This window comes from Camelus dromedarius, chromosome 22 (assembly GCF_036321535.1).
Source record: "Camelus dromedarius isolate mCamDro1 chromosome 22, mCamDro1.pat, whole genome shotgun sequence".
NCBI lineage: Eukaryota > Metazoa > Chordata > Mammalia > Artiodactyla > Camelidae > Camelus > Camelus dromedarius.
The window spans coordinates 10190454-10217660 of record NC_087457.1 but is presented as its reverse complement, the minus strand read 5'-3'; the positions used below and the strand labels follow the sequence as shown (position 1 = coordinate 10217660).

The 27207-nt window shown below is 43.2% G+C and overlaps 1 protein-coding gene and 1 long non-coding RNA gene across 9 annotated transcripts in view; one reads left to right on the top strand and one right to left on the bottom strand.

Annotated features, from left to right (window-relative positions):
• Positions 1-27207, bottom strand: part of SLC20A2 (solute carrier family 20 member 2) — a 93278-nt gene that overhangs the window by 47205 nt on the left and 18866 nt on the right. For 2 of the 8 annotated variants that reach the window (XM_064477420.1, XM_064477417.1), the window contains exon 1: positions 15050-16041. The exons of the other annotated variants lie outside the window; for them this stretch is intronic. The gene's annotated coding sequence lies outside the window, so the exon portion shown is untranslated. Of the gene's footprint in view, positions 1-15049; positions 16042-27207 lie in introns of those variants that run through there. 8 annotated transcript variants of the gene reach the window in all.
• On the top strand, positions 9953-13650 carry LOC105086435 (uncharacterized). The gene is made up of 3 exons (XR_010377302.1): positions 9953-10003; positions 10494-10570; positions 13595-13650. It is a non-coding gene; the product is annotated as an uncharacterized LOC105086435 (long non-coding RNA).

Genomic DNA, 27207 nt, shown 5'->3' with positions numbered 1-27207 from the left:
TACTTTTTTATTTTTAAATTTTTTTAATTGAAGTACCATCAGTTACAATGTGTCAATTTCTGGTGTACAGCACAGTGTCCCAGTCATGCACATACATACATATATTTGTTTTCATATTACTTTCTTTTTTTAAGTGAGGAATGTACTACCAAAATATGCTTAGTTTTTCCAGTAAACAAAATGAATTTCACATGATCTGTTTGTTTTCAACCCAGGCCTCACAGACACTTCCTTCTTCCTTACGGGCTACAACTTCAGGTGTGAAAAGTTGCTGTTTCCTTTATCTTATCTCTGCTTTTGACTTTGAAGCCTGCTCCTTTCTGAGCCCTCGGTGGAGAGGTCTCTGCATGGTTTGGGGCTTCCGTGTGCAGGATCCCTCCTCAGTCACACCTGCACCTTCTCTGGATTCCTCCTTCATCTTCCTTTCACTTCACCGGAGAGCTGACTGTGAGAACCAAACTTCACCCAAGAATAAGAAAATGTCCTAGTTTGATGGTCCGAGTGCTTCACCAAACTTGAGGTTAATGTTGACAACCTATGATGAATTCTTTCATCCTGTTTTGGTTCACAGAACTAGCGAATCATAGAACATTAGAGCTTGAAGGGACTTTAGAGGTCACCTGTTCCGATTCTGGTCACCTGAAGATGTGACTGTCATACTTGAGAGTCCGGGTTAGGACTGTCCACGTGCTACGTGGGAGGTGCTCGGATGAAAGGCACCCGAAGTGACGCCCTGGCTGACATCACCGGCTCCCGCTCCTGGAGGCTCAGCTCGGCCGGGGATGGAGAGGCAGAGACAGTGGGAAGGAGGGCAGGGTGATGAAGAGACTGGATTACTAAGAGTGCGGCAGAGCCTGCATCCCGGGAAGTTTTCAAGGTCAGACGATGCCGTCAAGTTCCTTCCAACTCCATTATTCTATGTCCACCGGAGACCACAGGGCCGGGAAGAGGCAGGGTAGCCTGGAACTATGAACCACAGGATTGTCCTGTGGGGAGAGGGGGGTGGAAACTTCTGACGCTTTCGCAAGCCGTGCCATCAATGGCCTTCGTGAATTTCTGGAAAGTGAACAAACGTATTCTGGTCCTGTATCTACAGTTTCCATGCAGACCCCGTAGGCTCAGCCTTCCTGGACCCGACCTCACTCCTGATGTATTCATTCTCCGTCCCGCATTTTTGTCATTCTGACATTTAAATTTCTTCTTGGCTCACAGAGCATGTGTATTACTTAGTTGTTTTCAAACAGCCTCTGGCCCTCTGGGAAGGCATTACGTAAATCTAGTAAGGAAATATATTTTAAAAGGATAAATAAATAAAGCAGAATTAATAAAAATGAGATAAAGTTGAAGGAGTTAGGATGATCTGGCCTGAAGAAGGGAAGACTGAGACCATCCTACAGGACTGACACTAAACATATTTTTTAAACACTGAGAGATTTTTTTAAAGCCTTCTGCCTCTCGAGGGGCACCTGCTGTGTCCTTGGAGACACTCCATGGCATCTGAACGCCTGCACCACAGGTCACAACAAGAAAGCGTGTATTTACTGTTTCCATTTTAAATTGAGAAGTCAAATGATTCCACGAAAAGGTTACTATAAGGAAATATATTATCAGCCACTCTTTACCTAATTTGAAGATACAGCGGTCTTTTAATGTCATAAGAAAAACTAACCTCAGTCAGGAGGAAAAAAAAAGTTGTAACTGAAAGGAGTTTCCATTGGAAAATGCAGAATGACCTGGGCAGCAGAGATCTGAAAAGCAGATTATTACCACCTTGCCGGGGTGTTTAAGAAGAATACTCCTTGCAAGTAAGGGACAAGAAGAGCTGTGCTTTAAACACTTGTCCCCACTCGAAGGCAGAAATGGCTTCTAAATATTTCCCCCTTTCTGTATACCCTATAGACAGATTCCGTCCAAGCAGCCTAGGTAACTTTTCTTCACTCACAACCAAAAATAGATTCGTTTTCACGAGCGAATCACTTAACATCACCTCTGTTAAATGGCAAACCCAGCATCACTGGCTCCAGGTCTGTGCCCTGAAGCATTGAGCTGTCTGGCCAAGTTCCAGGGGCTATTTTAGAGACATACTTTCCCTTCCGCCACGGTTTAAAATGGAACTATGTATATAAATAGACATCTTGGTTCTTACATATTTATCTGCTAATGTTGTTCCGATTTATAGTGGAAGCTTGATAAAAATGTGAATGATGCTTATAAAAACCTTGATTCCTGATACCGCTCCATATTATTTCTATTAATGGAACAGTAATGGAAACAGAAGAGTTGATAGATGGAGATTATTATCTTAGCTGTTTTCCATGCTCAACTTACAGCCTCATCTTTCTTGTTCTCATCCTTTTTAAGCACTCGTTCTTCGGCAGCAGAAGCAAGAGAGGACAAGTGATTATTAAATCGACTTGGTTGGACTTTGGCTCTTTGCGATGCAGCGAAGTCTATTCAAGTCCCTGAAGGGCCCCATCAGAAGTCTGCAGACTTGATTCAGTTCCACCAACAATGTGCTAAACGGCAGTGTAGACAGTCTAAACAAGGCAGTACATCCAGAAATTGTCCACCTGGCTGGTACATTGGGTGACAAATATCTCCCACTGTGACTACTGAAATTAAATTTTTTTTACTAAATTAAGAAACCGTAAGCATTTGCTTGACATCACCTTCAAAGAACCATGAAAATAGAAGTTTAAAAAAAATGAGAGCGAGAAGACAGTTTATAAGATTTCTTTGACACTGACTTCCCAGCTCTGAGAGTGCTCCTGGCACTTAACTCCTTACGCGCGATTAAGACCAACTCTCCAGGGCAAGTCACTGGCTCCCTTTGCTTCAGTGTTTCCGTCAGAAAACCTGGAGCTGGCGAGGATGCTTTAATATGAACATAAAGAGCTTTCTTATAATAACAAGAAGGCAACTGGATAGAAGCTGTTCTTTAGTGATGTTTGAAATCAGTTAAGAGAAGAAAGAAAAAGAAACTTGTAATTAGGCTGCCTTTTATCATTACCTACTTAATTACCTTTACTGGAGCGCGTGTGTGTGCGTGCGCGTGTGTGTGTGTGCGTGTGTGTATTCAAATTACTGTCTAATGTCACTTCCTATCAGCCTAATGAATTTCTTTAAGTATTTCTTGTAAGGCAGATCTGCTAGCAGTGGACTTTCTCTTTTTATTTACTTGGGAATGCTTTTATTTCAAAGATAGCTTTACAGGACGCAGGATTCTCTCAGCTCTCCGTGTTAGAGTCATCTCTTCACTGCCTGCTGGCCTCCTCTCTCCTGATGAGATGCCGGCTGTCAGTCTTACTGGGGTTCCTTTATACTTAATGAGTCACTTCTCCCTTGCTGCTTTCCGATTTTCTCTTTGTCTTTCAAAATTTTGACTACAATACATCTGGGTGTGGCTCTCTGTGTGTTTATCCTAATTGGCATTTGTTACGCATTTAGGGTGCGGAGATTAGTGTTTTGCATCAAATTTGGGAAACTGTCAGCCATTACTTCTTTGAATGATTTTTTTCTGCCTCTTTCTCTCTCTCTTCTACTTCTGGTATTCCCATTGGTACAGTTAATAGTGGCCTCTATTTTTCTGAGGTTCTGTTTACATTCATCTTTTTTCCTTTCTGTTCTTCAGACTGCATAATCTCTATTGTTCTATATTCAAGTTTGCTGATTCGTTCTTCTGATCACTCAAATGAGTTTTTCATTTTGGTTACTGTACTTTTCAACTCCAAAATTTCTATTTTTTAAAAACATTTTCAATGACATTAAGTACATTCACATTGCTGTGCAAACATCGCAACCACCCACCTACAGAACTTTCCGTCTTACAAAACTGAAACTCTGTACCCATTAAACAATAATTTCCCATTCTCCCTGGCAACCACCATTCTACCTTCTGTCTCTATGAAACTGACTACTCTAAGTACATCATACAAGTGAAATCACAAAGTATTTTTCCTTTTGTGACTGGCTCATTTCACTCAGCATAATGTCCTCAAGGTTAATCCATGTTGTAGCATGTGTCAGAACTTCCTTCTGTTTTTTAGGGTGAGTAATATTCCACTGTACATACAGACCACATTTTGTTTATCCATTTGTCTGCTGATGGACATTTGGGTTGCTTCTACTTATTGGCTATTGTGGGCAATACTATTAAAATGGGTGTACAAATATCTCTTCAAGCCCCAGCTTTCAATTCTTCTAGGAATAGATCCAGAAATGGAATTGGTGGGTCATCTGATAATTCTGTTTTTAATCTTTTGAAGGACCGCTATACTATTTTGTACAGCAGCTGCACCTTTTTACATCCCCACCAACAGTGCACAGAGTTCCAAGTTCTCCGCATCCTTACCAATGTGTTTTCTATCTTCAACATTCTATTTCTATTTCTACTTATTTTTAACAGTAGCCATCCTAATGGGTATGAGGTGGTATCTCACTGTGGTTTAGATTTTCATTTCTCTAATGATCAGTGATGGTGAGCATCTTCTCACATGCTTGCTGGTCATTTGTACATCTGCTTTGGAGAAATGTCTATTCAAGTCCTGTCCCTGTTTTTTCAATCAGGTTATTTGCTGTTGTTGTTGTTGTTCAAATCATAGGAGTTCTTAATGTATTTATATTCTGGATACTAACCCCTTATCAGATAAATGATTTACAAATACTCTCTCCCATTCTGTAGGTTGCTTTTTCACTCTATTGACTTCGTGTCCTTCGATGTACAGAAGGCTTTAATTTTGACATAGTCCAATTTATCTATTTTTACTTTTATTGCTTTTGCTTTTGGTGTCATATCCACACTTGATTCTTTTTATCATTTCTATCCCTTTAAGGATAGTCTCTATGTGATGAGTCACTGCCACCGAACCTTCTTTCATTCTTTAAGAATGGCTTCTTTTAGTTCTTGAATTGAAATAATAAACTAATAGCTACTTTGAAGTTTCTGTCCGCTAAGTTCTATAAATGGACCTCCTCAAAAGCAGTCTCTACTCTCTGCTTATTTCTGTGTGTCACACTTTCCCTAACATGTCTCATAATTTTTGTTGAAAAATGGACATTTTAGATAATACATTGTGGCAACTCTGGTCACTGGTACCCCCCAGCCCACCAGAGGTCTGATGTTGTTTGGCTGTTTGTTTACTTGGCTGAACTAATTCTGTGAAGTCTATTTTCCCTACAGCGAACAGCTGTCGATGGCCTGCTCAAATATCTCCCTTTGTTTTTGTATTTTACCCTGGCTTGCTAGGGTTCACCCGTGGGGCAGCATAAGCCACTTACAGGTCAAAGGTTGTTCTTAAGCACCCCCTTAGTTAGATTTTCACCCTTTACCACAATGTGTGGGGCTTAGAGACCACTTTCACAGTTCAGAGAGCAAGGGCTGGAGGGGAGGTCTGAATCCCAAAAGGCAGCAATCTTTGGCGAGTTGGAATTATTCTACATCCTGTCTGTGCTGGTGGTCATAAAACCCTAAGCATGTGTAAAAACTCATAAAACGTACACCAGAAAAAGTGAATTTTACTCCATATAAATTTTTACATGACTGAATTTGCCTTTTAAGATGCCGCTAACACCTATATATTCCTCTTACATAGCTGGTTCCAATTTGATCATTTGAGTTCTTCGAAGTTCACAACTTGATATTTAATGGGGAGACAGAAAACAAAATCTTTCTTATTATACTACTGCTTACTGGTGGGTCATTTCTTCTCAGAACACAATACAAATTAAACTTAAAGATCGTATCACTCTTAATACTTAATAGGATGAGAACGTTACCCTTTTACACTTGATCAAAGACGTCTCTTCTGGATTAGACCTCAAGTCAGTTTTCTTCTAGTAAAAATTCTGGATTTACTAAACTGGTACTGACAAGTCTCACAGAGCCTGAAGACACTATGACTTCAAGATCAGGGGCAAAAAAACCAAACAAATGTGAACAAAAGCAGAGATGGCAAAAATCAGGCCTGACAGAAGGAGGTGTGAGGCTGGACGTGCTACCTGCCAGGTCCCCAGGGATGCTCAACTCTGCACAGCAGGCTGAGGCACGAAGTGACAGGATGTCCCAGCCACTCTCTCTTCCCGCTCCAGCCGCCACTTCAATCTCAGGTCAGGGTGAGAGCAATCACTCTTCCTTCTTAAAACATTCATAAGAACAGACGTGCTCACTGAAAACTCCCAACCACCTCGCTCTTTTAAAATAAATGAACAACAAGCTTATATTGTACAGCACAGGGATATATTCGATGTCTTGTAGTAACTTACAGTGAAAAAGAATATGAAAAAGAATATATGTATGTTCATGTATGACTGAAGCATTGTGCTGTACATCAGAAATTGAGACACTGTAAACTGACTAGACTTCAATAAAAATATATATATATTAAAAAAAAAAGGAACCAACCATAACCAACCACTTCACTCTGTTGAGTACATTCACACTCTCACTTTTGCTTTTAGTCTTTGGAGCAAAGACAAAAACAAACAAAACATAACAAAAACAAATGAACAAACAAACAAAAACAGCAAAAGGAAGAAAATGAACTCAATCCAAAATTTTAAGCCACAATTCATGCTCCTCTTTCTCTTACAAAAGCCACCCTTCCCCTCAACAGCCACTAGTTTTCTGCCTTTTGTAACATAGCCTAGAGTCTCAGGAAATATTTTTACCTGGTTTACCCCTTTTAACAGATGTTCTTCCTTTTCCTTCGAGCCACTCCCCTTGCAAAGCTTTGCATCAGTTAAGCTGTAACCACCCACTTACTGCATCTTGATACAGAGTTGTGTTCCCACTATGTGCGGGAAAGATCTGTGACTCACGCAGGCTGCAGGTGCTTGGCAGCCACGATGTGCTGATGAGGCCACCACAAACCTTGTGTGGAACAGGATTCCATCCACCAAGTATCTGACCATTAAATGGTCCACCCACCGCCCCTCCACCCTCCCCTCCCAGAGACACTGAAGACACCATGTGGGGTGTGTCTGTACTTCCTTGGGGAGGCAAAAGTGCCGAGAAGGAGGATGCGATCGTTCCTACCACAGGATCGCAGGACAGAGACAAGACGAAGAAAGGTAGGTGAGGATGAGGGGAAGGGCGCTCCAGTAAGGATGCAAATGGTAAGAAGGAGACTTGAAAAACCAGCTTTCTCAGTTCCAAGGATTCCAGGAAACGCTCTTGATGAGTAACAAAGGTTCTGGACCAAAGGCTAGGCCAAAATGTGGTTGTAGGTTGCACGAGAAACTAGATTCCTTCTGGTTTTTCAAGGCACTTTGGCTTTAAATTAAGTTCAAGGTATCGGTCCTATGGAAAGTGGATTCAACTAACTCTCAATCCAGACCTCTGTCCCCAGGTAAACCTGGTCCACTCACTGGGGCTGAGGCCGAGGGTCAGGCTTCAAAGAGAGACCCTTTAAATAACCATCATAAGTGCTTACTCTCTTATGTTGCCATACAAAGGGGGTGCAAGCGAGGCCTACTGTTTCTGCTCAAGATTTTCTGAAATCAACTGCCACCAGTACCAGAACAGTTCCCCAAAAGAGCCTCCTGATTAAGGCCACAAGGACATGCGGGCAGCATCTGGCAGGAATGACCGAGGGGGCCATCACCTCACTAAGCACGGGTGAGTCCCACGCTGACACCACTCGGAGCGGTGCTGTGGGCATCCTAGCTCGGCCACCACCATCACCCCTCACTGCTGTCCCCCCGAGTCTCACCTGAGGCCCAGGGCATCGGGCGCCACCGCTCACTACCCTACAGCTAAGATCTGGAATGACGGCCCCTTACAACACTTACCTGGGTAATTGTAACACTAGAGGTACTATGTTCATGACTCAAAAATGAAAAAAAAAAAAAAATGCTGGACTCCCCTGCTCTCCACCTTTGCTCTCCAGATAACACTTAACCTGAGATCCTGGCCCACTGGAGACTCACGTTAAGACTCTGTGGAATTTGCAGAGCCCCAGGCAGGGACAGCAGCCCCTTGCTGAATACCTTCCACCCTGCAGAAGTCACAGAACGAACTTTCATCAGTAACTGTGATGCATCAGTCTGGGCGGGTCTCTCCCTAAGAGCAGAGATCTCATGTCGCTGCCTGGAAGACAAGCTGAATTTTTCCACTGTAAAAATAATATGCGTGCAGATAAAAATTTAGATAAATACAAGGGGGAGAGGGGGAGGGTACAGCTCAGTGGTAGAGCACATGCTTGGCACACGGAGTCATGGGTTCAATCCCCAGTCCCTCCATTAAATAAACAAACACTCAAATAAACAAACCTAATCACCTCTCCCCAAAATAAAATAAATAAATACAATATATTTTTAAAAATTTTCTGCAAATACGGAAAAGCAGAAAGTAAGCCAGGGCAAAACGCTCCTACCCCACCAGTGCAAAACAACCATTGTTTCTGGGCACTTTTTGGTGGACTGATTTTATCTGCTGGGGTAGGCATGACTGATGGAAGCCACGGAGAGGCCAGTGGTGAATTAAATAAAACATGGAAGTCGAAAATAAACATGGATTACAGTAGTTCTCTTCTGAAAGGAAGGTTTTTCATTATTCCATAAAGTAATACATGCTCATGGAAGAAAAAAATCTAAAATGCAGGTGGCCAAAAGCAAAGGGAAAATGGTACACATGCGCTCATCTCATAACTATTATTTACACTTGGTGCAGTGTTCCTTTTATATATATATATATAATAATATATAATATTATATATATAATAATATATAATATTATAATATATATAATATATATACAGCCTTTCCTTTTAAAAAAGGAATTAAAACCATTAAGCCATTTAAAAAAATGTCTTCCATTTAAAAAACACGGTGATACACGTGTATTTTGTAACCTGCTGGTTTTACTCACTACAGATCTGACATCAACATTTCAAATGGCTGCAGGGTGTCGCACTATATGGTAACACCATAAATTATTTAACTAGCACCTTACTAGGTTGTTTCTGGGGATATTTGATTGAATGATTAGATTAGTAATTCGTGTGTAGTCTAATAATAAGCAAAGGAGTTTTTTTCTCTCCTTTTGAAGCAGCTCAATTTTCTGAACAACTACAATGAGACAAAGTTAATCCCAAGCCGCTTCCTCACTTTTAATGACACATCTGCAGACTGGATACAACTGATTTTAGAAACAAGATGATTTTTGCCAGGGTGGAATACCAACAGAATGACTGTTGAGTAATTTCTCTTGGTATAGAAAGGAAAACAGCCTTTTGCCTGCTCCCCTGAAGAACCAAATTAACCAGCCACTTGGGAGTTTTCTAACACTGGATAGATCGTTACTGAGAGTTCATGAATTTTCAAGACAATATTTGATATTCAGGGACGAATCCAGGGTGTTAAACGTCAGCTATCCCTGCCCTCGGGACTGGGGAGACACCTACTCTGCACGTAGGTGCAGATATAGAAAATAATCGTGCCTGTGGCTTCAGGTCTGAGAGGTCAGTGTTTTCCACCGTAACAAGGTCTGAAAACTCAGGATATACACTTGCCACCTTTATCCCTCCATCTCCCATTACAAGGCAGACTGGAGTCTGAGCCAGGCTGCCCTCGCTTGCAGGGATTTTTAATGCTCTGCAAATGCGTAATTAACTCCAGCTAGAAAAGCCAAGGGGTTCTATTCATCCCAATTCTCAGGGTTGAACCATCAGGGCCCAAGCGCCCTGGCCAAGGCAGGGCACGTCCTCTCTGGAGAGAGCAGTGTGATCCTTGGGTGACACTTTCTAGGCAGCGCAGGCAAAGCATGTCCTCAGAGAACCCCTCCTTCCTTCAGATCACAGAAAGCTTTCATTGTACTAAACGCTCTACGAAGTATAACAAACAGACACCCTCCCGGTAGTTTGTGTTTTCGACCCAAGACGATTCCTTCAAGCAAATGCACAAAGGAAAAAAACACTATACAAAAGGGCAAAGACAACTAAATTACGATGCATTTCTATTATGCACAAAATAGGGGTGGTGGTGGTGAGAAGAAGGACATTCAGGAGTAAGTATTTGGACTGGTTGGACTGGGGAGGGTGGGAACTGCCAACTTCCTGACTCGAGATCGTTAATTATGCGGGCGAGGGCAGAGCTCCCGTGGCCTTGAACATTTCAACTGAATCAGTAACTGTTTATTTGTATCAAGTGCCTACTACGTGTATCCCGTCCTCTGCCTCTCGGGGAGACCCACCAACGCAATACACTCAGGTCCCCTAATGCCCCAGCCTCCACGGTGTCAGAAGGATCCGCCACGGCAGCCAAGAGGGACGGTACTCCTGCAGGTGGTTCGGTAGCCCGCTGACCCACCTCTCCCCTGGAAGTGACAGAGGGGGGAAATGGGGTGGGGTCAAACTTTCCTTACAGCCACCCTTCTTCTGAGACGGGCTCTGCGAGCAGGGGGGCCGATCCAGGCAGCCGTCTGGGACATGAGAGCATCGTGGGCTACCTACCATCAAAGGCTCCTCACTTTAACCTCCGCCTCAATTTCCCTTCAGGTGGATGCTGACAAGTCACACGGGGAGGAGAGAGTCTACTCAAAAACACTGGGATGAAGCAAAGGAGGATGCATCTGGTAACACAGTATTACTACCATCACCACATCTCATTTGGTCCTCCGTTGAAATGGGCACTGTCTTAACTGAGTTCAGAAAAGTTTACCGCAAATTTTTCCTGGTTAACGATTAATTTTCCCTAAGTGACAGAGGAAATCCAGAGCACAGTCAGGGCTAGAAGGGGCTCTGAGAGGTCATTTAACTCCTGGCTTCAGACAGGATATTGAAAACACTGCAAACAAATATGAGCCCCCTTTTAGATGACTCCAGGGAAAGAGTTTACATTTTCCGGTACCCGAACCCCCCATGTTATCTTTGTATCTGGTCTCGTGGTCCTCAAACTTCAGCACGCATACACATCACTGGGGGGCTAGTTAAAACAGAGGCTCCTGGGCCCCACCCCCATCGTTTCTGAATCAAGGGGTCGTGGGTGCACTTCTCCCGAACTCCCAGGTGGTGCTGATGCAGAGGGTAAGTGGGGCAGCACTGTGAGGACCACGGCTCTCACGGAACCTGACATCCTCAACAGACCAGCCCCCGTGCCCCGGTACCGTGGTACACAGATACTTGAGTAGCAATTCAAGAGTCCCCTGGTCAGTTTTTTTCCCTCCAGGCTAAATAACAGAAGTTCCCTAACATCTTATTATGGGCATTATTTTTCAACCCTTTAATCATTTTTGAGGTTCTCTGGGACGCTCTCTCCAAGTCTCTTCATCGTGGAGCTGTGAACTAGACCCAGATCCTTTGCCAGAGGTGGGATGAGGCTGAGTATAAAGGGAGAATGACTCACAGATGCATACAGAATCCTGTTTATTCACCTCCAATACCCGAGCCTGCCTTTCAGCTCTGATTCACATCCTGCTGACTGCTTTATGAGCTGCGGGGATGTTTAGGGGACCTTCGTGATGCCTTTCTTCTGAGCAGCTCAAAGCCCTTCTCTAATTTAACAGTTGACTCAACGTCCCAAACCAGAGCAGGGTTAAGTGACTTGCTCAATCGCATTATCAGTTTACAAGGCAGAGAAAATCTGGAACCCAAATTCAGATTTCTAACCCAGTATCACTCTGTGGAGAAAGATACTTCTTCCATTTATTGGCTTTTTTTTTTTAAGATCTTTGTCTTTGGTTCTGTCATCCCATTTTTTTTTAACCTTTGCTCATTTTTTTAAAATTTATTTTTTATTTGTTTATTTTTAATGGAGGGACTGGGGGTTGAACCCAGGACCTCATGCATGCGAAGCATGCGCTCTACCCTCCTCACGCCCCTACTTACTGGCTTTTATACGCTATCAAGTTTCCTTTTCTGTGGAATAAAAGTTCTAGGTGCAGGTGAAACCACTGAGTCTCCTCCCTTTCTGGGAGTCATCACAGAGAACTGGGGCCGGGGGCCGCCTTCTCCCTCATCCCCCCCCCCCCCCCCCCCCCCCGGCTGCTGGAAGTGGCTGGGAAGTAGTGCCCAGTGGCACCACCAGCCGCCTGAATCCCAGATGAACTGAAAGCTGGCCCGGGGGCGACCCTGACCCTCCCCACCCCATCTTGTTTGTCTTTTCTTCCTTCTCACATTCTTTGCTCTAACAGCTTACTTCATGTGTCTGTCGGGGCACAGGCTCTGTGGACTGCCTAATTGGAGCACGTGGGTTCTTGGAGAGTAAGAACTATGCTTTCTTTTGTGCATTGTGTGATGTGCTCTGGGGGCGCTTAATACATGCTAAATAATAACAGCAGTGCTAGCATTTCCAGGAGCAATCCGCACCCCCACCGAGGGGCAGGTCCTACTACCGCTACTTGGGCAAAGACGGGCAGAGCAGAGGACACCCCTCTACCCACCGCTCCCTTTCTTTCAATTTTTTTTTTAAATGGAGGTTTAAATAGATTGAACCCAGGACCTCACGCATGCTAAGTATGCCCTCTAGCACTGGGCTATACCCTCCCCCCTTATTTATTTTTTGCTAACTTTTTTTGGGGGGGAGGGGAGGTAATTAGGTTCATTTTTTAAATTTTTAATGGAGGTACTGTGGATTGAACCCAGGACCTCATGCATGCTAAGCAAATGTTGTACCACTGAGCTGTTCCCCACTCCCTCCCTTCATTTCAGAGAAAACAGCTGAAACTCAGTATCACAAATCCTATTCCGACAAAATTTCCTCTTGAAAAAGATCATTCTATACGTGTGTATATGCATGACTGGGACATTGTGCTGTACACCGCAAATCGACACACCGTAACTGATGGCACTTCAGTTAAATAATAAAAGAGATCATTCTAGAGAGGTGATGACAGAGCTTCTCCAAACCAGATACCCGTCGAGGGATGCAGTTACCTAGTAAATTCTGCAGGTGGATGAGGGGGACCCAGAGAACAGGTTCCCCTCTGCTTCCCTGAAAACCCCGCAAAGCTTTGGAGCCGAAGGCTATTCTCCAGGGATGAAGGAACAGTCAAATAAATCTACTGCAATCAGGAGTTGCTCCATCAGAGCCTCTGGGCTCTATTTTAAGAGGGGGAGGACGAGGACGAGAGGGCGGGTGGCCAGTGAAAGCAGCTTCCGCAGGGCTGGAGGATGAGACACACTTGGTGAAATGCGGGGGGGGAGGGATTTGGGGACGGGAGGTGCAGCCACACAGCTGCCTGTGTTTCTCAGCATCTGGACACCACCCCCAGCTTGGTGACTTGGGGCTGAGCTCACTGGGATCTGTCAAGGCCAAGGTCACAACTAGTCCACAGAGCCTCTTCTCCTAACCAGTGTCACTTCAGCAGGTACACGGGGTGAACAGCAGGCAGGGCAGAGCAGCAAACATGAGAAATTCTGACACTGACACTCACACTGACATAATGGAAGCGAGCTCCTCGTCTATCTCGCTCTCTCACAGCACATAAATCATGGAAACAAACACCCCAAATGTGTTTATGAGCATTTTAGCAGCTCCTCCTAAAAGAATGCAAGCTCCCTCATAGGAAATACATCTTTGGAAACTACTATCTGTTAAATTAAAAGCTGAATTAATCTTGAACAGCTTTTTTCTTTTCTTTTTTTTTTTTTTTTTGCAGGACTAAACTACAATTGAGCCGATGAAAAATAGCTTGAAAATTATCTAATATCCGACTGCAGTGTGCCTTTAAGAGCACTCCACTGAGGTTCCGATGGTGCCTTATTAACAATGAAAAGCAAGAATAAGAACGTTACTTTCTTTGGCTAAAAGTATACATTCTGAAGAGTATACTGGAACAAAAGTCTCTTTTACTGCTGAAGATGACATGACAGACTTTTCTGGTATCATTTCAATGAATCTGGACTGCAAATTTCTCTTCTGTTCAATAAAAAAAACTTAAGTTTTTTTTTTTTAAGTTTCTTTCTAAAAATAGCCCAAGAACTCAGTTCTATTTTTCCCTCTTACATTCTTTTCCTACTAAATGTACCACTGAAACATTTCCTTTCATTGTTAGCACCTCGGGTCGTTAGGATTTAAAATCAGACAATACATCATAACAAAGAGGTCTTTAAATAAAGCTTTCCAAACGGAAAATGGCATCTGAGGGTAATGCCTTCCTCCAGGCCCACAGATGATGGAGACCCAGCCCGGCCAGCAGTTACCACCCGGCCCATCAGAACTGTTTCATTAAAATCCACATTCCCAGAGGGGGGACTTTATGTGATAATTGATAAAGAAATGCCTGATTCTGTGTTCTAAGCAACTTGTTTGGCATGAAGTCAGGGTACTCTGAATTAAAACACACTTCAAACTGAGCAAGGTGATTCAGACTTAATTAAAAATATTCTATACTAAAATCTTTATCGTTTTCTTCAGTCCAAATGTCAGTGGGCAACATCTTGTTAAATTAAGAGCAGTTAAGATTCGGGGATTTCATGACTTCAGTTAAATTCTGAGAACTAAATTTTCCAGACGATGCTTTCAATTGCTTTCCAAAGGCGTCCTTCTAAATGTGTTTTATTTTTTCAGGACTTCTCTTTAGGAGTGCACAGGTCTACTTTTAAACACAAAAATCCTCCTTAAAAATAAAACCCAAAAAACTGTCCAACTATATACACATTTTACAAAATTATATTTGACATTGCCTTTATTTCTGCCCATAAACTTGTAGCTCACAAGTAAGTATGATGTAACAGGAATCCACTTTTAACATTTTTTTTTTTCTCTGTAGGAGTTAGGTTACCATAGAAAATAAAGTTCAATGACACAACCATCCCATTAATCAAATATTTTTACAAATAAAATAAAGTAATCATCCACAGACCGCTTTTGCGAAGATAAAAACAGTAAGAACCAAATACTTTCTTCTTGGGAAAACTGAGTGAGACAGGTTTCCTGCAGAAGGGTCCACTTAGAGAAAAACCTTTTGCCACCATTCTTAGCGCTCTCTAAAGCAGTCACCCCGGAGTTTCCAGTTTTCCCAAGAGATAAAACAAGGACTCCGTTAGCAACATTAGGCAGATTTAAGGAGAAGAGAGCAAAGAGAAATCTTAAAAGTTCACCCAGTACTTACAAGCCCTTTCAAAGGAAAGCAGAGCTGCAACTTCTCAGAAGGCTGCTTTCCCGATCACCAGCACAATCTGAAGTCTAAAATAGACCTCCTCTCACGTCGGGCCGCAAAGGCACATTTCAGCTTACTAACTTCTACTTGGGTAAACAGTTTTACAACTCCTAGAACAAACCCCGGCTAAAATTAACTGCACCGGCGCAGCAGGCAGGAACTCGCTGATCTGCATCATGTGTGCGGGGGATTTATTCACTAGGACAACATCGGTGTCCTCTTAATGGGCGATCTGGCCAAGGGGCGTGCTCTGGGGAACAATACATAGCATCATGATTATGCTAATTATTGAATTGAGGCCAATAATACTATCTTCTTTTAAGTTGTTTTCGCAAGTACTGACAAAGAGAAAGAGTAAGCTCTTTTTCACCACAGGCGTTCACTTGGTTTTTCGAGCACTTTCAGAGCAGACAGGACTTTGGCAACAAGGTGGCAGTGCTGTGTGCTCTTCAGGAGGGAAAACCAACTTAAAGGATGTTCTGTGGGATTATTTAAACAGCACGATCAGATGTGGTACGATGTGAAATTAAACAGGCATCAAACACACACACCAGTAAGCCCGTCAATGAATAGCCTTAAATGAAAGGGTTTTTTTTTTCCCTCTGGACACATGATGAACTAATTTCATTTACTTGTTTTCTGGCTTTGTCTTCTGCACCTCCCAAGGAGTTGTTATGAGCATACAGGTTCACTAATAAATTACAACCGGCAATAAACATCTCAAATATTCGGAAGAGGCACCGTCCTAGGTAAGGAGCATTTTGGAGTGCATTTCACTGCCTGGCTGGCCGGAACTGGTAAACTGTCCTCTGCAGGTGACAGACCATCCATAAAGCGTGTTGAGGCTCAACTGGACAGTTAAAGACTCCAAGTATACAGCTGATATTCAAAGGAAAATCTGAAGTAACATAGAACTTTCTTTGAAAAAATATAAACTGTCTTGGTAAGTACAACTTGAGTCAAAGACACAGAACTGCTTAATATCCATTCACGGTGGTTCAGACTAGTTTGTTATAGATATTTAAGTTCTGATGACATATTTTGCTCTTACTGGACACTTTATGAAACATAGCAAAGCATGCTAAGAACATTAATTAAATCTCCAAACATTTCTGGGAGATGTCATTGTCCCACTTTGCTTTTTAAACAGATGGGTACACAGGGACATTCGAGGCTTCCCTCTGCATCAACAAGGGATTATTGCGCCCTCCTCCTAACCGCTCTATGACATGTCTTCCGTATTAACTATTTAGCTATAATCCGACAGATCTTTTCAGAGCTGTTTGTTTTCCTCAGTTTAAAATGTCATATGTCAGTTTCGATCTCCAGAGCTTTCTTTGACTCAACTCCCAAACCCCAGGTCTGAGCTCTGGGGCCATCCCCCTCCCCGACTCTCCAGTACAGGCAGGCATCCTGCCACACGGAGCCACAGGACCTGACCGTGTCCTTTCAAAGCCCTGTCCACCTGTGGTATGCCACGCAACGTGGCGAATGGGTTGATTTTCCCTGCTGTGAGCTGGTAACCACCAGCATGCCCCCCACCCTGCTCCCGGTTGTTTACGGAAACTGCTGGCTCCGGCCTGGCGTGCCACCCCCAGCACTTGAGGCAGCTGGATGGAGCCAGGACTTGGTCCACCCCCACGAGACGGCGGCCAGCGTGCTCTGGCCACCACCCCAGCCAGAGTCACTGGAGGCAGGACCCCCACTCTGTTGGCACTTACCAACGACGGCTGACCTCTGATTAACATGATTAATTCTCGGAGAATCCAGGGCAAACTGGCTCTAGAATTCTTAACACCAAAAAGACATCAGGAGGCTGTTTTTGACACAACTATCTTTATCCTGATATATCACAGCTCAAAGAGTTTCTAAGCCAAAACGTTATTTCTTCCCTAAACCAGAAAGAAAGAGCAAATACGCCGTAAATATTTAAGCCTCAGAAGGAAACAAAGGACAATGACCCCTCCCCCTGTCTACTGAAGGCGGGCGATGCTGAGCAGGTTTCCAATTCCTCACATGTCAAACAGGCTGAGTGCGACTCCACTTTTAACAGTGGCCACACCTGTTCCAAAACGCAAGAACCAAAACTTTCCAAAGAAAACAGTGTATCCTCCAATGTAAGTTAGTCACTCTGCTGCTTCCTTTTCCTTTGTGAAAAGAATTGAAGAGTCAACTGCACATTTGTTCCAGGCGCACCTATGACAGTAGAGGGGAAAAAAACATCCTTGGGCATCGTTTAAAAGCAAGGTCACTCCTTCCCATTCGTCCTCATGAACAGCCGGTGATGGGGGAGGCAGAGCTGTGCCAGTGGAGGGCGGTGACCTGTGGGCTCTTCTTCAGTCCAGCAGATCCAGGAGATTAAAACACAGACAACTGATTTCATGAACTCGCATTAATGAACGAACCTGGACAGCAACCCTCTGGAGCAGCTACCTGTGTAATTTAAAGTTCTCTGGTCACATCAAAAAACTGAAAAGAGACAGGGGAAATCAATTATAACAATATTTTTATTGAACTCAATAGATCCAAGGTACTATCATTTCAACATGCCCTGACTATAAACATGGCCAAGGGGATGATGGGAGACACGGCAAGTTAAGGAACTCAGAGAGAAGAGGAAACCGGCTTAGGAAAGGGAAAGAAAGGTTGAAAAGGAGAACGAATCGACCAAAAGGGGGGAGAAGAAAAGAGCTTCTCCCTGGGCCTGGACTCCAGTTATAGACTCCTGAGTACTGGAGCGAGTACTGGAATGTCCCCAGTACCCGGGACTAGGTGCTGGGGGCACAGAGAGGAAAGATGAGGTCTCTGTGTTCAAGGAGCTCGCGTCTGAGCGGGAGGGACAGGCCCCCCACCCCTGGCAAATACATGCTTCTGAACCAGCAGTAAAGTTTCCATCCTGAGCTATTTATCAGTTTCAACTCAAACCTGGTTATTTGCTCTAAGCAGTGAAGGTGCAGGGTCAGGAAAGAGTAGAAAGGGGGGGGGGGGATCACGTTTCCTCATGGTTCCCAGTGTTCCAGAGGATGACCAAGTTCTAAGCAAAGGATCTGTGCTGACAAAGACATCACCTGCCCGCTAGGGGAGAAACTCTTCTCCAGGGTGTAGCTGCGGAGTCAGAAAGACCTGGGGTCAAAAGGCAGCCCCCAGCGACCAGCCAGGTGACCTCGGGCAGCTCAGCTGACCTGTGAGTTGGCTTCCTCGCCCATAAAACAGGGCTGGCGATGCCCACATCAAGGGGTGGCGTAAGGACTCCCGGGGCGGGGACGGCTGCTCCATTCTGGCCACGCCCCTCCTGCCACCCGTGCGGTCCTTGCTGCACATCAGTGTGGGGTATCCCTGAGTGAGGATTAAAGGCTCCCTACTTTTACAGTTCAAAGCTTCAAGGAAACAACACGTTGAAAGGGCCTTCAAACGATTGTGAAGTATTTCAGGGAAACCCAGGGTCTGTAAACTGTCCCTCTGAAAACCTTGTAGCTTGGACAGCCTGCTCAGCTCCTCTTTATAATAATAATAGTGCACGTTGCGAGTCTAAGGCTGGATCAGAACTTGGGGACACTGACTGACTGTAGCTACAAATCCTGTATCTGGTAGATGGTGCAAGAATAACCCCCTATTTGCTCCCACCTCCTGGTATCCACACCCTGAGGTAGCAGGACAGCAGCAAACACAGCCCAGAGACCAGCAAGTGCAGACCCTCCCCTGCTGGGCTTCGGACCCTGAGACCACGGCATGGTGCGCCCTGGTTACCCTCAGACTGAGAGACCAACGTGGAGCAAGGCTGCTCACCTTCACATTCATCTGCTGCTGAAGCCCTGCCCCAGCCAGCATGATGACTGCCTACTGGGGGGGCTGGAGGGGTGGGGAACGGGGCAACTCAGGCCATGTGGCCCCAGCCAAGCTGCCAGCTAACTGCACAGACCAGCCGGGCTAGCTCCAACCAGAAGAGCCACCTGGGTGACCTACGGAATCGTGAGCCATAATGTTTGTTTTTCTAAGGGGCTAGAAATAGATGGTTTGTTACGCAGCAACAGCTTGCAGATATACAATCTTCAGAAGGTCTGTAACATTCCATCCCTTTGCCTCCAAATGAAATCTTGTAAGACTAATCTACATCTATCTTACATCTTAGTCTCAAAGATTCACAAAGCTATAAAAAATTCACAATTCTGATGACTACCTTTTATGCTGTCACATGAACAAGCAAGCTGAAATGAAACTGATACAGTCTGATTATAAAACTGCTAAAATGCTAAGTGCTCTTTTATTCTATTCTATAATCTGAAACAAATATATGTGGCCTTCAATGCTACAACTCTACAGGCTAAAAAAAATGACTTCTCCCTTCTGGCCTTCAGAGGGATTCCCTCTGTACACCATTCACAGCTGTTCAGTCTGTCTTAATACTTCAGAAATGAATGAAGAGTCCCAATTTACACACACACGAACAGGGAAAGCTGACTCAAAAGGATAAATCATTTTTCCTTCAGTATTTTTTGTAAGCGAAAAAATATATACATACATAGTAGTAAATTCTTCAAGACTATTTTTTAAGACTTTGATAAAGAGCTAATTCTACATAATTTATAACAATTCGTATCAGTAAAGGCAGGATTATTACTGCTCTGGTTTGTGTACTTACTTGAACAGAGCTGATTTTTTTAAGTATCTTAGAATTCTATGGGGGAAATTGTACCCTCACCACGCATTCCTAACAGTCATCCATTTAACAAACATTTGTTCAACAGTTGCCTCCTGCTGTTACGAAACTCCCAAGCACCTGCAAGATTTGTACGAATGGCAGGATGCCCAAGACTACTTCTGCCCTCAACAGGCTTATAAACTGATGGAGACATGACAGTGTATGTAACCTTCTATCATGTAAGAGTAATGAGGAAGCAGTCCAAAGGGTAAAAATCCATTCCAATAGAAATCTGAGAAGAAGCTTCCACTTGGGTTAGCTGGGAAAGGTATCTTGGAGAAAGGGACATGTGAGTTGAGCCTCTGCCTGCTGATAAGCTTTCAACAGCAAAAGGAGTGGAAAGGACCCTATACAGAACCAATAAAATGAGCAAAGACAGAGAAAAAGAAAGGCTATGATGTATGTCTGGGGAATGGATTTCAGCTCCACCAATCAATAGTGGTTCTGACCACTGAAAAACTCCTTAATTTCTCCAACCACTGAAAAATCTCCTTAATTTCTCCAAGTCTATGCTATGAAGTATCCAATGAGAGTGCGGAACTCAGGTTCCTTCTGGCCTCATCACTTAGATGCTGACCTTGGGCAATCACTCTCTCAGTGCCCTCAGTTTCATCACCTTTAAACTGGGCATAAACAATATGCATACTTCATAGGGTTATTATGATGATTAAATGAATTTATATTTGTAAAGCATGTAGAACAATGGTGATTAATATATAAACTTTCTGTTAAATAAACGCACATGTTCACGTGTACACAGTAAGACAGACAGATGTGTATGAATACGACATACAGATACAGATCACCAGGACAGAACCTGTATGTAGGTGCTAAATATATTTAAATATATTTTTTATAGTTCACCATTCGTCTGAAGTTCACAGACAATTGCGCTGGAGCACAACAGCCAGACATGTTTTCGCGGGCTCCAACATGAGCCTCCATTCAGTTAAATGATCAGAGACTGGTCCTTCTCCTTTCTCTTGGGGCAGCAGTTCCGCATGTAAGAGGCTGGGCTTGAAACTGCCAGACAGACACAGCATGGCTGCCAGGTTCAAACAAACGTGTCCTACTGTCTTAGGGAATAAACACACCTTCATTGGAAAAAGCAGTGTAGCCTTATTAAGTACAATCTGAACCTCTGTAATTCATTAGTATTCAAGCTAATCTAAAACAAGAAACCTTAAATGCACTCTCCTTTGAGATTTGGGGGGGAAAACATGATATTTAAAGCTACGTAACTCAAAAGGTGAGTTAACAAAATCTTATTAATTCCAGTCTAATTAGGCTTCAAGTAGTTACATATTGAAACCAAAAATATTATTAAATGCAAAGTTTTATTATTTGAATCTACTAACAAAATGTTCAACTGAATTTCTTCCATTTTTAAGATAAAATACTAAAGACAGTTAACAGATTATATTTTAAAAAATACTGCTTGAAAGTACTTGAAAATATTCTATATTGAAATAAGTAAAATTCTCCTGCAATCTTATACTATTATTATTTGTCCCTTTTTTATAGACAATGCAAAAGTGAAAATTCTACCTGCCACAAATCAAACGTTATTGTCAATTCTGCCTTGGTGAACAGAATCTGAATTAATGAGTTGTCTTGAACTGCTGATCATAAATGCCCACTTCTCAATTTACTCCATTCAATTACAGGAAAACTTTTAAGAATCGAGCAACGAGCTATTAACTTCTGAAATCTTTTGGTACATTGGCACTAAATATTAATTTCTGTTATTTCAACCCACACTGCTTCACAAGCAATCAAGACCACTTCAAGAGCATCTACCATCTTTTTAGGGGCAGGGCTATCCTACTTTTTAACTTGACACTTAAAACTTTCTGAGGAAAGAGGGCTGTAGGAGTGGTCTTTATTAGCGCCATACTGATGGGTTCATTCAAATTCCAACGCCACTTCCTACTGGCTTTGCAGGTTAACAGACTGCTACATAAATGAGTTAGTGCACGTGCTGCACTCAGAACCGTTCTTGGCTCGGATGTGTTTTAAATATATATTATATTTTACCTATATACAACAACAACGGGGGTAATGGCTCAGTGGTAGAGCACATGCTTAACATGCAAGAGGTCCTGGGTTCAATCCCCAGTCCCTCCACTACAAAAATTGAAAAATACAAATAGAAACAACATAAAACATAAAAAAGAAAATAAAAGAAAATAATAAAAAATAAAATAAAATTTAAAATAAAAAAAATAACAACGAAGGGGAATTCCTGCTGCAATCAGCTGTACATAGGAGAGAACCTACTTTGGGGTTCTGGGTTTTTACAGGAAAACTGCAGGGTAAGGTTGAAAAGACCCTCTTAATGGGGAAGGGTATAGCTCAAGTGGTAGAGCGCATGCTCAGCACCCAGGAGGTCCCGGATTCAATCCGCAGCACCTCCTCCAAGCGGAAATCAATGAAGAAGCCTCGTCACCTCCCCCTCAGAAAGGACTCTCTTAATAACAGCCCAAAGCTGCCAGTTTTACTATGAATAATTTCAAATAAGTTCTCAGGGCTCCTGTATTCCATTCTCCAGTCTCCCAAACATTCACAGGATGCCTACGTGTGTGGGAGAACACCACACTCAGTACCGATTTACCAAGAGCGGGGAAATCAAGGATCTGCTTTCTAATTCTTACTAGTTTTGTTGTAAATGGATGTAGTCTGTTCCCAACCAGGTACACTGAGAAATAGCCACTTTTACGGTAAGCAGTTCAAAATCACCCTCCAACGAAAAGAGCTGAAATTGTCCTAAGATTCTCATTTCACTTGGCTGCAAGAATCCAGTCGGGGGCAAGTTCAGTGCAGGGGAGGAAGCCTGGTCTCTTGAGATAAACGTACATTACATGACTGTATCTCTCAAGCACTCTGTATTTCATTTAAAAAAGAACTCCAGTGACTACACATTTTTCAAAGTAGCAGCCATAAGCAAAAACCCAGAAGGATTAACAACTTGGCTCTTAGAACTATAATAGCCTAGTAATTGTAATGATCCAAGAGGCATTCTCAGAAACACAGAGACCAGTTCCTTCACCAAAAGAAGGGTGGGCAAACAGTCCTGGGGTGTCTGTGGTGGACTGTGGACCGTGAAACGGGACAACTACCCATTTTAGACCTTAACGCTTGCATCGTAAAACTTGGTTTCTGCTCTTTCTTGACATTCAATTCCTGTCTCTCCATATGCCAGGAGGGGTGCCTTTCCCAGCCCTTTGAGTCAGATCTGGTTTTGTTTTTTTTTAATGCTCTTAAAAAAATAACTAAAAATAATTCTTCTTTTTAGTTTTACAAATTAAGATCCTTTCATGTAAACTCCATCAAAAGGAGGAGTTCTTGGTAAATCCAGAGTTCTCTAAGGCTTCATGTGAGGAATATGGCCAGTATTTTATAACAACTATAAACGGAGCAGAACCTTGAAAAATTGTGAATCACTATACTGTCCACCCGTAGCTTATAAAATATTGTACATCGACTATACTTCAACTTTCAAAAGTTTTAAAAAACCCTCTTTTTAAGTAAGACAATGGAAGGGTAAAAGAGCAGCATATTAATAAATTCCAGCTAACATTTTGATTTTGAATAAGAAAAATCTTGTTCTTATCACCGATTTTAAGACATGATGTTGGATTACAGGATAATGAACATCCGCATAGACAGGGTATTCTGGTCGTCCGCACACAGCACATCAGAACTATATACATGCAAATCATGACACCAGACTGGTACTTACTGTTCTTTGTCTAAGTGTTAAATAAGCCATCTCTTCTCCTAAGAGTGTAGGGGTGGCTCAGTGTTCAAGAAAAATAATTCAGATAAAACAACCTCAAACATCCCCCAAATAAGATCCAAACGAACCTCTCTGAGATCATTTGCTACAGTCATCTCTTTCAAAATTTAACTAATCCTGGGCACTGAAGAAACAGGAGGAATAAATCACATTTCAGTTATGGTTCCTTACAATGTGCTGGACAATTCTGAAACAGGCTGAAGAAGAAAAAAAAAAAGTATTAAAAATAGCCAAGAGAGGGACCGGGGAGCAGCTAAAACACAAAGGCCAGAGGGGAGAACAAAATTAGAAGCATATAACGTCTGGAGAACTGTCCATATAAGGGTATCTTTAAATCAGTAACTAAGTTAGGACAAGCCACTGGGTGAAAAAAGCCGCTGCCATCCCATCACCACAAGGGCTGATTCTCCACCTCTTGCTTGGAGAGCTCAGTGCCGTCTCAGGACACAAATATGGCGTGACTTCATGTTATTATGTTCAATTATGTTCAACAACGTCTGGGGGTATTTTCAAAGCTGGACTCCACTTTCCTGGTCCCAGATGAGAAACTTCATATGCTTTGATCTTTCCTTTTTACAAAAGTATGAAAACGCAAACTTCCGCCCAGCCTTCCTCACCCCATCTGGTACAGCCGCACCGACTCGCTCCCCAACCCTGGGAGTCTCCTGGTTCCCAGAGCAGCCGCTGCTGACGCTCCCCATTACTCACTCTTTAGACGCTCAGGGAGCTTCCTGATCTGGGGCCAAGCACAAGAGAGATGAAATAAAGAAGGATCTTACCTTCTAGGGGTTCAGTGTGGTGTGGAAGACAAACGCAGGGAAAAACAGTATACCGTGTAAGGCCCCAAGTAGGAGTTTGTACAAAGTAAGGGATGCAAACCCTCCTTCACTGCTGGTGGGAATGTAGTTTGGTGCAGCCATTATGGAAAATGATATGGAGATTCCTCAAAAAACTAAAACACTCTTACCCTCTGATCCAGCAATCCCACTCCTGGGCATGTATCTGGAGGGAACTCTAATTTGAAAAGACACATGCACCCCAATGTTCATAGCAGCACTATTTACAGTAACCAAGACATGGAAACCACCTAAGTGTCCATCAACAGATGGCTGGATAAAGAAGTTGCAGTACATTTATACAATGGAATACTACTCGGCCATTAAAAAGAATAAAATAATGCCATTTGCAGCAACATGGATGGACCTGGAGATTGTCATTCTAAGTGAAGTAAGCCAGAAAGAGAAAGAAAAATACCATATGATATCACTCATATGTGGAAGATAAAAGAAAAAAGAAGACACTAATGAACTTACCTACAAAACAGAAAAACAGAAACAGACTCACAGACATAGTAAACAAACTTATGGTTACCAGGGGTGGAAAGGGGGAGAGAAGGGATAAATCGGGAGCTGAGATTTGTAAACATTAACTAGTATATATAAAATAAACAACAAGTTTCTTCTCTATAGCACAGGGAACTCTATTCAATATCTTGTAGTAACCTATAATGGAAAAGAATATGAAAACGAATATATGTATGTATACTGAAACATTATGCTGTACACCAGAAAAGGACACATTGTAACTGACTATACTTAAATTAAAAAAATAAATAAGGGTTGTGACTATCTTCAGGGCTTCTGGGAAGGGTCTGCAATGGAAATGACCAGGCAGAGAAAGGCTGAAAGGCATCTTAGGCAGAGCGATCAGCACAGGCAAAAGCTCAGAGATAGGAAACTACAAAGCGTGTTCTGGGAAAAGCGTGTTCTGGGAATAGCAAAAAGTCTGTGCCCAGAGTGTGAGTGACAGGACATGGACGAGGGACGATCAGGCTGAAAAAGTCGATCGCTGTGGTCCTTACGTGCCACGGCAACTCCTTAGTCCACTGTCCTGCAGCCCTGAGGCTCTCAACTCTGGCGATATATCAGAATCTCCTGGGAAGCTTTAAAACAAAATATTGATGTCTGGTATTTGTCAGCATCAATTAACTGGTCTGGGTGGGGCCTGGGCGTCAGTGTCTTTTAAAAGGCTTCCCATGAGACTCTAGTCCGTGGCTGGGCTGAGAACTGTCACTGCAGACCACTGAGAGACAGCATGCCTGAGCAGGACGGGGCGGTAAGGGTGTTAAAACGGCCACCTGGGCAACGGTGTGACGAGCAGGTCAGAGGCACAGAGACCAGAGGCGGAAGGTCAATTACAGGTAACTGACTACGGACGGGAGACGGGGCGAAGCCGGAAGTGGGGAACCTTTGATGGGCCACTGGCCTGTATTTATCAGAGATAAAGGCTAACAGCACTTTCCTCAGGAAAAATGCACGTATTTGCAAACAAAATGTGCCTATAATGTCAGGGGATTGCGAACCTCTTTGAGTAGTGGATTCAAGTTAAGAAGCCCTGACCAGTGAGCAGTGACTGAGGAGAGGAGAGACTGTTGAGGTGGATCAACAGCGCCGAGGACGCCCAGGTGAGGGGAAGGCAGAGGGATTCAGGGGGACGCTGACACCTCTGGCCTGAGTTGTAAATAACTAACACGGGTTTGTGTGCTAACCTAAGTGTCCAGAACTGCACTCAGCCCTTAACGTCACTCTAACATGTACTTATCTCATTGAATTTCCCCAAGTCTGTTAGACAGGTTGCTATCACCTGTATTTCATTCCTGAAGAAACGGAGATCTAGAGACATTAAGTAGCCTGTCGAAGGTCACACGGCGTGAAGCGGAGGGACAAGAATTTCATCCCAGACAGGAAGATTTCAGAGCTCGTGGCATTAACCCCTTCTGGTATCACCTCTGGAGAGCGGTCCTCGTTAATTAGACGAGATGAGAAGATGGAGCAGAAGTAGGTTTAGGGTGAGAGAAGTAAGGGGTGGGGGTGGGGATAGAAAAATTAGCTTTAGATTGGCTGTGTTCGAGACAGTACGAGGCACATCGGCGACAGTATCTGTTAATCGGAAAAAATAGACAGGCACTCAAGAGCTGAGTCGGAGCCGTGGTGATAGAAGGTGTAGGAGGTACGGGTTTTTTTTTTTTCTTTTTAAGCTTTATATAAACAATTTTCCCAATATTTACCCATTTCCATAACCTAAAGGGTTTTTCTACAGTTTCAGTCATTTGAGGGATAATGAGACCTCTGCCTCTCAACCACGTGCAGCATGAGAGATACACTTTACGGGGCGGCGTGCAGACTCGGGAGCAGGCCTAAGCAGATGCCAGGCATGACACAGTTCCATGCGGTGTTATTATCATCTGAGTCAGAATTCAGAACAATTAGTCTAATGGAGATAGTGTCCTATGCTTCCGGAGGCCACAACGGAGCCAGGAAATGGTGAAATTTCCCTTTTTACTCTCTTTTTGTAGCTTGAAAAGAATGTGGCTTTTCTCCTCTCTTAAGTTACAAAAATAGTCTTAAACCACACTCTGCAAGTCTAGACTAGTTGCTTCAGGTTTCACAGTGGCATAACTTGTGCGCCACGGTCTCAGATCAGAATCTGTTATGTTTCAACTTTTCAGCACCTTTGAAATACCTGTAACTGGCAATCACGCAGCCTTGGAGTTAAAAGCATTCCTTCTACGAAAGTGCTTGAAAAGAGCCTACAATATTATCCTAGAACTGT